We start from the raw sequence: 11,939 nt of genomic DNA, 5'->3' as shown, positions 1-11,939 counted from the left end.
ATCCTGCTCTGCCACTTTGAGCATCCCATGCAATTCAGTGAGCTTCTTATCCATGCCATGTATATGATAGTTCGAGATGAACGTCCCATAGCTGGGCGGAAGAGAACCCAGAACTGCATCAGTAGCCAGCTCATCCAAGAGCGGGAAACCCAAACGACCCAAAGCTTGCACATATCCGATCATTTTGATCACATGTGGGCTCAGTGGATCACCTTCCTTCAGCTTGCAATCCATCAAGGATCGCTGTCGGCGTCCTGGGAACGGGGGTCCCTAGACTTGCCTCCCTGCGGCCCACGGCGTGGCTCCACCAGCGGCCCCGTACGACCCATCTTCACCAGCAAACACTCAAGACCCTCGCGAGGCGGGCGACGCAAGACCTCCTCGGGGGCGGCCTGACCAGGCCGGCTCGCGAGGGGCAGAGAGATCAAGGCAAGGGGCACCTCGCGAGGTTCCTGTGACACAAGCCATGACGACCAAGGCCAGGCGGGCACCAGTGTGTGCAGTGTCCTCGTGTCCCCTTTGGTGCTAAAGAAGCAAGCGCAGGCGCGGAGTCCCGAGGTGTCAAGCAAAGGTTTCCATATCGGTGCAATGAGACCAAGGCCAGCAGGACGACAGGGCGGAGGTCACCGTGGAGCCTAGGACAACATCACCACCAGAGCCTTTGGCAGGCGAAGACCATCTTTTGTCAGGATAGCTTGTACTAGCTGCCCCCCTTCAAACTGGCCGTTGTGGGATCCCTTCCCGCCTAATATTTGAGAAGAGGACTCGGACCTGTATAAATAGGACTAGCCACCACCGTAGGGAGGCATCTAATCTTGGACTGGATCCATTCCACCAAGGCCACCAGACAAGCTCACCAAGCACAAGAGCACCTCTCCTCGGGAGGCTATTCTTCCCTTGTAACTATTCATCCTCAGCCCCAGAGGCAATCCACCACACCACACTGGAGTAAGGTATTACACCACATCGATGGCCCAAACCAGTGTAAATCTTGTGTCCCTTTGTTCTGCGGGTTAGACGCGCTAAGCCTTGAGATTGTGGTGAGGGCGAGAGCTAGAGGGGGAGAGTTATTCATGCGCACCCCAGTGTTCGAACCTCAAGGGTTTTGCCAGAACCCGAAATCCGACAATTGCCAGATGTTGAACCTTTCGGTCCTAGCCTGTGTCTGAAACATGCTCTTGAGACTCTCAATCATATCGTAAGCCTCAACATTTTTGAAATGCTGTTGCAAATCGGGCTCCATACAAGCCAGCATCAGACAACTAATCTCCGTTGATTCATCAACAAGTTTCTGGTAGGCATTCTTAGCTGTGGCACTAGCATTATCGGCAGGTTCCTCTGGAAGTGGATCCTCTAGAACTTGTTCCTTTTTATCATGCATGAGAACAATTCTCAGATTTCTATACCAGGTGGTAAAGTTTGTTCCATTCAGTTTATCCTTTTCCAGAATTGATTTCAATGCAAAGTTGGGTTGAGCGGGTGGTGCCATTGATCTACAACAGAAAATATGCAATCACTAAGGAATATGTTTATGTAGAGTAATTCAAGCCTTACATATAAATTCTCCCACTGAAGTTGTCATCCCTCTGCAAACTCTCAGTGATTCAGGATCCGACTAGCACATGCGACTAGTGAGATTTAACATCACTGCTAGACATCATGCCTATCCGGTAAGCAACTCCTTGCTAATTGTATCTCTATACGACTCCTGTCGGTGGGGAAGGCATCTCATACCCTGGCCCCCAACCTTCTTTGTCACAAGGCCCAAAACCGTTTTGATAGCCTTATCAAGTTAACCTGATGCAGTGCATGTCCGTGTCCGACATGAATCCTTCAGTTCAAGGACACCTAGCAGCACCCCAATTTTATGAGCCCACTATTAGATGTACTTGACGTGCGAAGGTGCAACATCGGGGATGGCAAATTTCTTGATATTAACGAGGGATCTTTCTATCATTCTAACATGCATAGAAAACAAGAAGCATAACAATCACAAATAAAACATTGTGAAATAGTATGGCTCCTTCATGGATGTTCTTCCAGGTCGGCTCCGACTCCAATGACCATCTAGGAACTCCATCTTGTTTGTCACGCCAGGATGCCAAGCCACCAACCTGATCTATATTATCCAACTACTACAGCTAATAATGAATTTTACATAGAGTCACAAGTCGAGACGCATGTCTTTATACAATATAATGGCAGCACTTTGGCTCCTGCTGGCTGACAAACATGACACGCGGGCCATGTATAATTTACACACATGCATCACATACACATGAGCCATACTATTCACATCAAACCTGCAAAACATAGTTACGCATAGAATCGCATTCTATCGGTTTGAGTGATCGTGTACGAAATACAAGGCGCTACGCACAAGGCGGTCCCCGATCACGCTGAATTTTCCGATCTGACCGATCTTATCGATCATCGCGAGTCTGATTCGGATTTATGTTTCACTGTAAACCCCGATGGCAGGTACCGACCGGTAGAGGTAGGTTGTGTCACGACCTCGTCGACTCTGATCATCAGAAAACATAGCCACATCGATCCCCATGTGCAGTTGATCTCATCAACCGTGCACACAGCCGATCTCATCAACGACAATAGATCTCATCTATCGCCTCCACATATCTAATATGCATATGATCCGAATTCAAATCCTATAGCAGAGACTCTGATACCACTGTTGGGTTCCATGGCAGGGTGCGTCGACTGCAAATTAAAAATGCCAACGTGCAGAACAGCCAAGAACATGCTACAGGAGATGGGTCACAGTTCGTTGCCACTAGATGTGCAATACCGTGCAGCGGAAGAAGAGTTGGGGCAGGGCGTCTGCATGGACCGTCTCCTCCTCGTCCGATCTCCCTTTAATAGCCGGTCGTCGGTACCCACGTATAGGTTTGCCGGAGCGGCGCAAGTGCACCACCTCTAATTGTATCCGTGCATGCAGGAGGAACATTGTGTGGCGGACTGCTAGGTCCAATCACACAACCGGCGGCGAGTGGAGGTGTGCTACCTCTTGAGCATGTGTTGGTTTTCCCTTGAAGAGGAAAGGGTGATGCAGCAAAGTAATGCAAGTATTTCCCTCAGTTTTTGAGAACCAAGGTATCAATCCAGTAGGAGGTAACACGCAAGTCCCTAGTACCTGCACAAACAGACAAGAACCTCACAACCAACGCGATAAAGGGGTTGTCAATCCCTTCACGGGCACTTACGAAAGTGAGATCTGATAGAGATAATAAGATAAATATTTTTTGTATTTTATTGTATAGATTGGAAAATAAAGATTGCAAAATAAACAAAGACAGAAATAGAAAATTGATAGGAAAATAATATGATGGAAGATAGACCCGGGGGCCATAGGTTTCACTAGTGGCTTCTCTCAAGATAGCAAATTCTATGGTGGGTGAACAAATTACTGTCGAGCAATTGATAGAAAAGCGCATAGTTATGAGAATATCTAGGCATGATCATGTATATAGGCACCACGTCCGCGACAAGTAGACCAAAATGATTCTGCATCTACTACTATTACTCCACACATCGACTGCTATCCAGCATGCACCTAGAGTATCAAGTTCATAAGAACAGAGTAACGCATTAGGCAAGATGACATGATGTAGAGGGATAAACTCAAGCAATATGATATAAACCCCATCTTTTTATCCTCGATGGCAGCAATACAATATGTGCCTTGCTGCCCCTGCTGTCACTGGGAAAGGACACTGCAAGATCGAACCCAAAGCTAAGCACTTCTCCCATTGCAAGAAAGATCAATCTAGTAGGCCAAATTGATAACCCACAAGTATAGGGGATCGCAACAGTTTTCGACGGTAGAGTATTCAACCCAAATTTATTGATTCGACACAAGGGGAGCGAAAGAATATTCTCAAGTATTAGCAGCTGAGTTGTCAATTCAACCACACCTGGAAACTTAATATCTACAACAAAGTATTTAGTAGCAAAGTAATATGATAGTAGTGGTAACGGTAGCAAAAGGTAACGGTAACAAAAGTAATATTTTTGGTATTTTGTAGTGATGATAGCAATAGCAACGGAAAAGTAAATAAGCGAAGAGCAATATAAGAAAAGCTCGTAGGAAATGGATCGGTGATGGAGAATTATGCCGGATGCGGTTCATCATGTAACAATCATAACCTAGGGTGACATAGAACTAGCTCCGGTTCATCAATGTAATGTAGCCATGTATTCCGAATATAGTCATACGTGTTTATGGAAAAGAACTTGCATGACATCTTTTGTCCTACCCTCCCGTGGCAGTGGGGTCCTAACGGAAACTAAGGGATATTAAGGCCTCCTTTTAATAGAGTACCGGAACAAAGCATTAACACATAGTGAATACAGGAACTCCTCAAACTACGGTCATCACCGATAAGTATCCCGATTATTGTCACTTCGGGGTTAACGGATTATAACACATAATAGGTGACTATAGACTTGCAAGATAGGATCAAGAACTCTCATATATTGATGAAAATATAATAGGTTCGGATCTGAAATCATGGCACTCGGGCCCTAGTGACAAGCATTAAACATATCAAAGTCATAGCAACATCAATCTCAGAACATGGTGGATACTAGGGATCAAACCCTAACAAAACTAACTCGATTACATGATAGATCCCATCCAACCCATCACCGTCCAGCAAGCCTACGATGGAATTACACACGCACGGCGGTTAGCATCATGAAATTGGTGATGGAGGATGGTTGATGATGACGATGGCGACGGATTCCCCTCTCCGGAGCCCCGAATGGACTCCAAATCAGCCCTTCTGAGAGGTTTTAGAGCTTGGCGGCGGCTCCACATCGTAAAACGTGATGATTTCTTCTCTCTGATTTTTTTCTCCCCGAAACCAAATATATAGAGTTGGAGTTGAGGTCGGAGGAGCTCCAGGGGGCCCACGAGGTAGGGGCCGCGCCCTAGCGGGGCAGGCGCGCCCCCACCCTCGTGGACAGGTGGTGGGCCCCCTGGCCATCATCTTTTGCAAGGATTTTTTATATTTTCCAAAAAGTTGTTCCGTGAAGTTTCAGGTCATTCCGAGAACTTTTGTTTCCGCACATAAATAACACCATGGTAATTCTGCTGAAAACAGCGTCAGTCCGGGTTAGTTCCATTCAAATCATGCAAGTTAGAGTCCAAAACAAGGGCAAAAGTGTTCGGAAAAGTAGATACGACGGAGGCGTATCACAAACCAAACTGATAATTCGAAGAGACTTGCAAAGGTATTAAATCATGCATAAAAGAATTCAGAGAAGAATCAAATATTGTTCATAGATAATCTTGATCATAAACCCACAATTCACCAGATCTCGACAAACACACCACAAAAAGAATTATATCGAATAGATCTCCAAGAGAATTGAGGAGAACTTTGTATTGAGATCCAAAGAGAGAGAAGAAGCCATCTAGCTAATGACTATGGACCTGAAGGTCTGTGGTAAACTACTCACACATCATCGGAGAGGCTATGGTGTTGATGTAGAAGCCCTCCATGATCGATTCCCCCTCCGGCGGAGCGCCGGAAAAGGCCCCAAGATGGGATCTCGCGGGTACAGAAGGTTGCGGCGATGGAAATAGGGTTTTGTGGTGCTCTCGGCTGTTTTCGGGGTATATGGGTATATATAGGTGAAAGAAGTAGGTCGGCGGAGCCACGAGGGGCGCCCACGAGGGTGGGGGCGCGCCTACCCCGTGGGCGCGCCCTCCTACCTCGTGGCCGCCTCGTTTCTTCCTTGACGTCCACTCCAAGTCTCCTGGATTGCGTTTGTTCCAAAAATAACTCTCCCGAAGGTTCCATTCCGTTTGGATTCCGTTTGATATTCCTTTTTTGCGAAACACTGAAATAGGCAAAAAACAACAATTTGCACAGGGCATTTGGTTAGTAGGTTATTCCCAAAAATAATATAAAAAGGTATATTAAAGCCCATTAAACATCAAAAACAGATAATATAATAGCATGGAACAATCAAAAATTATAGATACGTTGCAGACGTATCAAGGTGTCTATTTGCAACACATGCAAACCCTAGTGACAGCGTCGAAGCGATCAATCGCATGAGTGTGCCGCACCCCCACTTTATATAGTCGTTTGTCGAGGGCTCAACACTTGTGCCTCGCACAGACCCTAAAGCCCATAAGTCTACTCAGACAGAATCCGAACACAGCTCGGATCACATCCGACCAGTGTCCTCGGATCTGACCTCATAGGTTCCTTCCCTTAAGCGCGTGACCCCTCGTTTATGCGTTGCTTCGTAAGGGGATGATTTGGATCCATATGTTTCATGCTATGATTAGGTTTGCCTTAATACTTCTTTTGTAGTTGCGGATGCTTGCAAGAGGGGTTAATCATAAGTGGGATGCTTGTCCAAGGAAGGGCAGTGCCCAAGCACCAGTCCACCCACATATCAAATTCTCAAAGTAACGAACGCGAATCATATGAGCGTGATGAAAACTAGCTTGACGATAATTCTCATGTGTCCTCGGGAGCGCTTTCCTTTATATAAGAGTTTGTCCAGGCTTGTCCTTTGCTACAAAAAGGATTGGGCCACCTTGCTGCACCTTGTTTACTTTTGTTACTTGTTACCCATTACAAATTACCTTATCATAAAACTATCTATTTCCGATAATTTTATTGCTTGCAGAGAATACCTTACTGAAAACCGGTTGTCATTTCCTTCTGCTCCTCGTTGGGTTCGACACTCTTACTTAGCGAAAGGGCTACAATAGATCCCCTATACTTGCGGGTCATCAGATAGTGACTAGAGAACTCTGTCAATCAATATCTTATCTAGAATATTAACTCCCACTTGATTCAAGCGATTGTTGTACTCAGACATTCTAAGCACATGCTCACTTGTTGAGCTATTCTCCTCCATCTTGTAGGCAAAAATAATTGTCAGAGGTCTCATACCTCTAGACTCGGGCATGAGTCTGAAATACCAATTTCAACTCTTAGAACATCTCATATGCTCCATGGCGTTTCAAAACATTTTTGAAGTCCCAGTTCTAAGTCGTAAAGCATGGTGCACTAAAATATCAAGTAGTCATCATACCGAGCTTGTCAAACATTCATAATGTCTACATTTGCTCCTGCAATAGTTCTGTCACCTAGCAGTGCATCAAGGACATAATTCTTCTATGCAGCAATGAGGATAATCCTCAGATCACGGACCTAGTCCGCATCATTGCTACTATCAACTTTCAACTTAGTTTTCTCTAGGAACATATCATAAATAAAATGGGGAAGCTATACGCGAGCAATTGATCTACAACATAGATATGCAAATACTATCAGGACTAAGTTCATGACAAATTTACGTTCAATTAATCATATTACTTAAGAACTCCCACTTGGATATACATCCCTCTAGTCATCTAAATGATCATGTGATCCATATCAACTAAACCATGTCCGATCATCACGTGAGATGGAGTAGCTTTCAATGGTAAACATCACTATGTTGATCATATCTACTATATGATTCACGTTCGACCTTTCAGTCTCAGTGTTCCAGGCCATATCTGCATATGCTAGGCTCGTCAAGTTTAATTTGAGTATTCGGCTTGTGCAAAACTGGCTTGCACCCATTGTATGTGAACGTAGAGCTTATCACACCCGATCATCACGTGGTGTCTCAGCACGAAGAACTGTCACAATGGTGCATACTCAGGGAGAACACTTATACCTTGAAATTTTAGTAAGGGATCATCTCATAATGCTACCGTCGTAAAGCAAAATAGGATGCATAAAAGATAAACATCACATGCAATCAAAATATGTGACATGATATGGCCATCATCATCTTGTGCCTTTGATCTCCATCTCCAAAGTCCCACATGATCTGCATCATCACCGGCATGACACCATGATCTCCATCATCTTGATCTTTATCAACGTGTCATCACATGGTCGTCTCGTCAACTATTGCTTTTGCAACTATTGCTATCGCATAGCGATAAAGTAAAGCAATTATATGGCGCTTGCATCTATGCAATAAAGAGACAACCATAAGGCTCCTGCCAGTTGCCGATAACTTTCACAAAACATGATCATCTCATATAACAATTTATATATCATCATGTCTTGACCATATCACATCACAACATTGTCGGATCACGGGTTCTGGCAAAAAAACTTAAGGTTCGAACTCTAGGGGGCGCGCGAAGATCTCCCCCCCCCCCTATCGATCCGCGTCCTAACTTAGCCTAGATCTCACGAACTAACTCAATGAACTCGCAACACAAGGAACCCAAGATTTATACTAGTGTGGGCCACCGTTGTTGTGTAATACCCTACTCCAGTGTGGTGGTGGTGGATTGCCTCTTGGGCTAAGGATGAACAGTACAAGGGGAAGAACAGCCTCCTCAGGTTGAGTTCTTCTTGTGCTGGGTGCACTTGTGTGGCTGAGGATGATATTGGATCCTCTTCCCAGCCTATGGTGGTGGCTAGTCCTATTTATAGAGGCCCTGGTCCTCTCCCCAAATATTGAGTGGGAAGGGAGCCAACAATGGCCAATTTCAATGGGGACAGCTAGTACAAGCTATCCTGACAAAAGGTGGTCTTCGCCTGCCAAAGGTTCTGGGGTGACGCTGCCCTGGGCTCCATGGTGACCTCCGTATTGCCGTCCTTCTGGTCTTGGTCTCGTTGCACCAATATGGCAACCTTTTCTTGATGCCTCGGTACTCCGCGCCTACGCTTGCCCCCTTAGCACCAAAGAGGAAACAAGGACGTTGCGCATGCTGGCACCTGCCTGGCGCCCACCTGGTCTCGATCGTCATGGCCTATGTCACGAAAACCTCATGAGGTTTGCCCAACCTTGAACTCTCCGGCCCTCATGAGCCGGCCTGATGAGGCTGCTCCTGAGGAGGTCTTGTGTCGTCCGCCTCGCAAGGCATGGCCCCTCGCGAGGGTCTTGATTCCTTGTTGATGAAGATGGACCATACAGGCCTGCCAGGAAAGCCACGCCATGGGCCGCAAGCAGGCAAGTCTGGGGACCTCCGTTCCCAGAACGCCGATAGTAGCCCCTAGGCCCAAGGCGCGCTCGGGCCTGGCTTCGAGGCGAAGCCAAGGGTCAAGTGCGGAGCATCGTGGGCCCCAATAGCCTGCAGCCTCGGTCGACGTGGGGTGGTTGATTGGACGTGGGCGTCTCTGCTGCCCCATGCTGCCTCAGCAACTTCCCAACATGACAAGTCCCTGTGACATGCAAGGAAGACCATCATTACTTGAGATCGTGGGGGTGCCGGTTGGCCTTCTCCTGGTATAAAAGGGAGGGGGCGGAGCCCCTGTTGCCCATCTTTCCTCTGCCTCTCCTACTTCTTCTTCTTCCTCACTCCACTTCTTGCTTGTGTCGTCATGGCGCTGATCCGGAGGTTCTCGGCCGCAGAGAAGGGCAAGGCTCCCCTCAACGTGCCCGAGCTGCTCCCGCTGAAGAAAAGGAGGTCTCATCGCCGTGAGGTGGTCGTGAGGCCGATGGTGTCGAGGCCTTGGTATGAGAGGCCGCCTCCTGGGTACCCGCTGCCCTTGTACACTCACGCTGATGATTCCGGAGGGAGGAGCGGTGAGCGGCGGTGCCCGCACTAGGGCCGTGGTCGCCGTGCCGCGAAAGCACACGCCATCGCCCCAGGGGTCCATGATGTGGAGTCTTCGTGCGAGTTCGTGCTGTGGGCGGTGATGCCCCCGAGCACCTGGATATTCCTCCCGCCGTTCTTCGCCGCCGAGATGTCGCCGAGGGGCCTTCGTGAACTTTGGCTGCAGCATGCCGACTGCGACGCCCCAGCGACTGGAGCGGAGATTGGGACCGTTGCCTCCGGGAAGATCTTCATGACCTGAGGCTGGGGTGAGATTGCCCGAGTCCGCTGCGCGGAGGGCGCCCTCGCGATCCACTTCGAGTACGACGGAGCCTCCGTGTTGTTCTTCAAGGTCTTCGACGAGGAAGGCCGCCGCCCGGAGTGCTGCCCTGAAGGAGATCGCCAGGGCGACGTTGCGGCGGGCGCGGGACCCGCCATTGGTCTCGGCTGCAGGTCCTCTAGCGACAGCGGCGACTCCTGGTGGTCCAGCGACTCTCCTGAGATCTTGGAGTCTCCGGAGACGAGCGACGATAGTTACTTCCCCCCGAGCTCCCGCCGAGCCCGGAGCAAGGCCGCGGCGTCCAGCCGCCATCGCTGCTGATCTGGATGGGGTTGGCACCGCCCTCACGTGGCCCATTGTTGATGATGGCGTCGGCAACACCTGATGCGCGTAGATAGAACCCCTAGGAATTCCATCCCTTTGTTCCCTGCAAGGAATCAAGAAACGGGCCTCGTGGGGGTGTGTAAAGCGTCTGTAATGCCTTTTGTCAATATAGCCCCCGTTATGAAGATTTGTGTGTGCATATCCTACCGAGGCTCGGCCTCCCCTTTCCAATCCTGCAGCAGCTTGGTACTCTATGCTGAAAGGTCCCGGTCCCAGGCAGGCTGCAGCCGTCGCTGGTATGCCAGGTCGCCTGCCGTGGTCAAGGCCAAGAGGTGAGCGGCCTGACGTCCAGTAAGAGCTCCTGAGGCGCGATGCTCGGGAGGTCCCCCTTAGCGCGCAAGCAGCTTTCTTAGAATGGGAAAGGAAGAAAACATTGCCGCAGCAGGGCAGCAAAGGGAGTGAGCGAGGGTCTCATGCCGCAAGCAACTGGTGGATCCAGAGCGAGAACTTATCTTTGGTTATCTGGGGTCTGCTCCTCGGGTCGTGCCGGACTCGCTCGCTGGTCGCTGTAGTGTGGCTAGGTCTGGTCCGTGCGGGCCTCCCCCTCCCCTCCATGTCCTTCTTTGTGCTCTGCGTCCTCAGGTCCCGGCCCTCGAGCGAACTCAGCCGCTGCTGGTACGCCAGGTCACATGTCGTGGTCAAGGCCATGGGGTGAGGGCTGGAGAGCAAGTAAGAGCTCCTGAGGCGCGATGCTCAGGAGCCCCCTTTTAACGCGCAAGCGAATCGCATGAGAGGAGAGAGGGAGTCCGTGGTACCGCCTGCTGTGGCCCTCATGAAGTTCTTGCAAGCTAGCACAAGGAAGGGCACCGGTCGCCGTGGTGATTGCTGGTTTGCTTCTGGTGCATGAGTGGGGACTCCCTACTGCAGAGAGCCCTCGAGGCATGTACAGCCCCGCCCTGACACGTGGCTTGTACGGCAGGGCTAGACGAGGTGTATCTGGGCGCTCATGAGCCAGCGCGGGACTCATGAGGTCCTACCTCAAGGTGGGTTGCGCCTGGTCTTGGTTCTTGTTTTTTTGTCTTGGTCCTGCGAAATGGTTAGACAACGCGAAGGGTCCAGAAGAAAGACGGCCGTCGCACGGCTGTCATGGTGGGTGACAATCAAGCATGTGATAGTCATAGATAGATTAAGCATGGGAAGCAACCTAGCTCAGGTAAGTGCAGGGAAGATGCATGCCACCGGGTCCGGCCCGAGCGGGTTGGGGATGATGCAGCCCGAGGGGCGCCCCCATCTGGGTAAGCTAAAGACATAACAGGAAAGATACATGCCACAGGGACGGACCCGTGCGGCCTGGGAATGATGCGGCCCTGGGGGCGCTCCTAGCTGAATGAACTTTGGAAAATGTCACCTGGTTCTGTTGACGAAGGAGAGTTGGGGTAGCTGAAGGTGTGCGGTGAGAGGGTCGCCCCTCATCGAGCCATAGGGGCCCTGAGCCTCAGGAGGCTCTAGGGGTCCAAGGGGTTCCTCGAGGACCGTCTTCATCTCCGTCAGCACCGCATGGTGCCTGGCCTCCTGAGCCACCAGGATGCTCCGTAGGTTGCGCTGATAGGCGGCCGCCAAGCTCGGCAGACCGAAGGGCATGCGAACGTAACTGTGAGGTGGGCCTAAGTAGCGTCCCACGCACGAAGGCCAGAGAAGCTCCTGAGAGGCGGCCCGACTGAGCCCTGGGACATCGATGCA

The sequence above is a fragment of the Triticum aestivum genome, chromosome 2A (assembly GCF_018294505.1).
Source record: "Triticum aestivum cultivar Chinese Spring chromosome 2A, IWGSC CS RefSeq v2.1, whole genome shotgun sequence".
NCBI lineage: Eukaryota > Viridiplantae > Streptophyta > Magnoliopsida > Poales > Poaceae > Triticum > Triticum aestivum.
Note: the sequence above shows the minus strand (reverse complement) of the source record.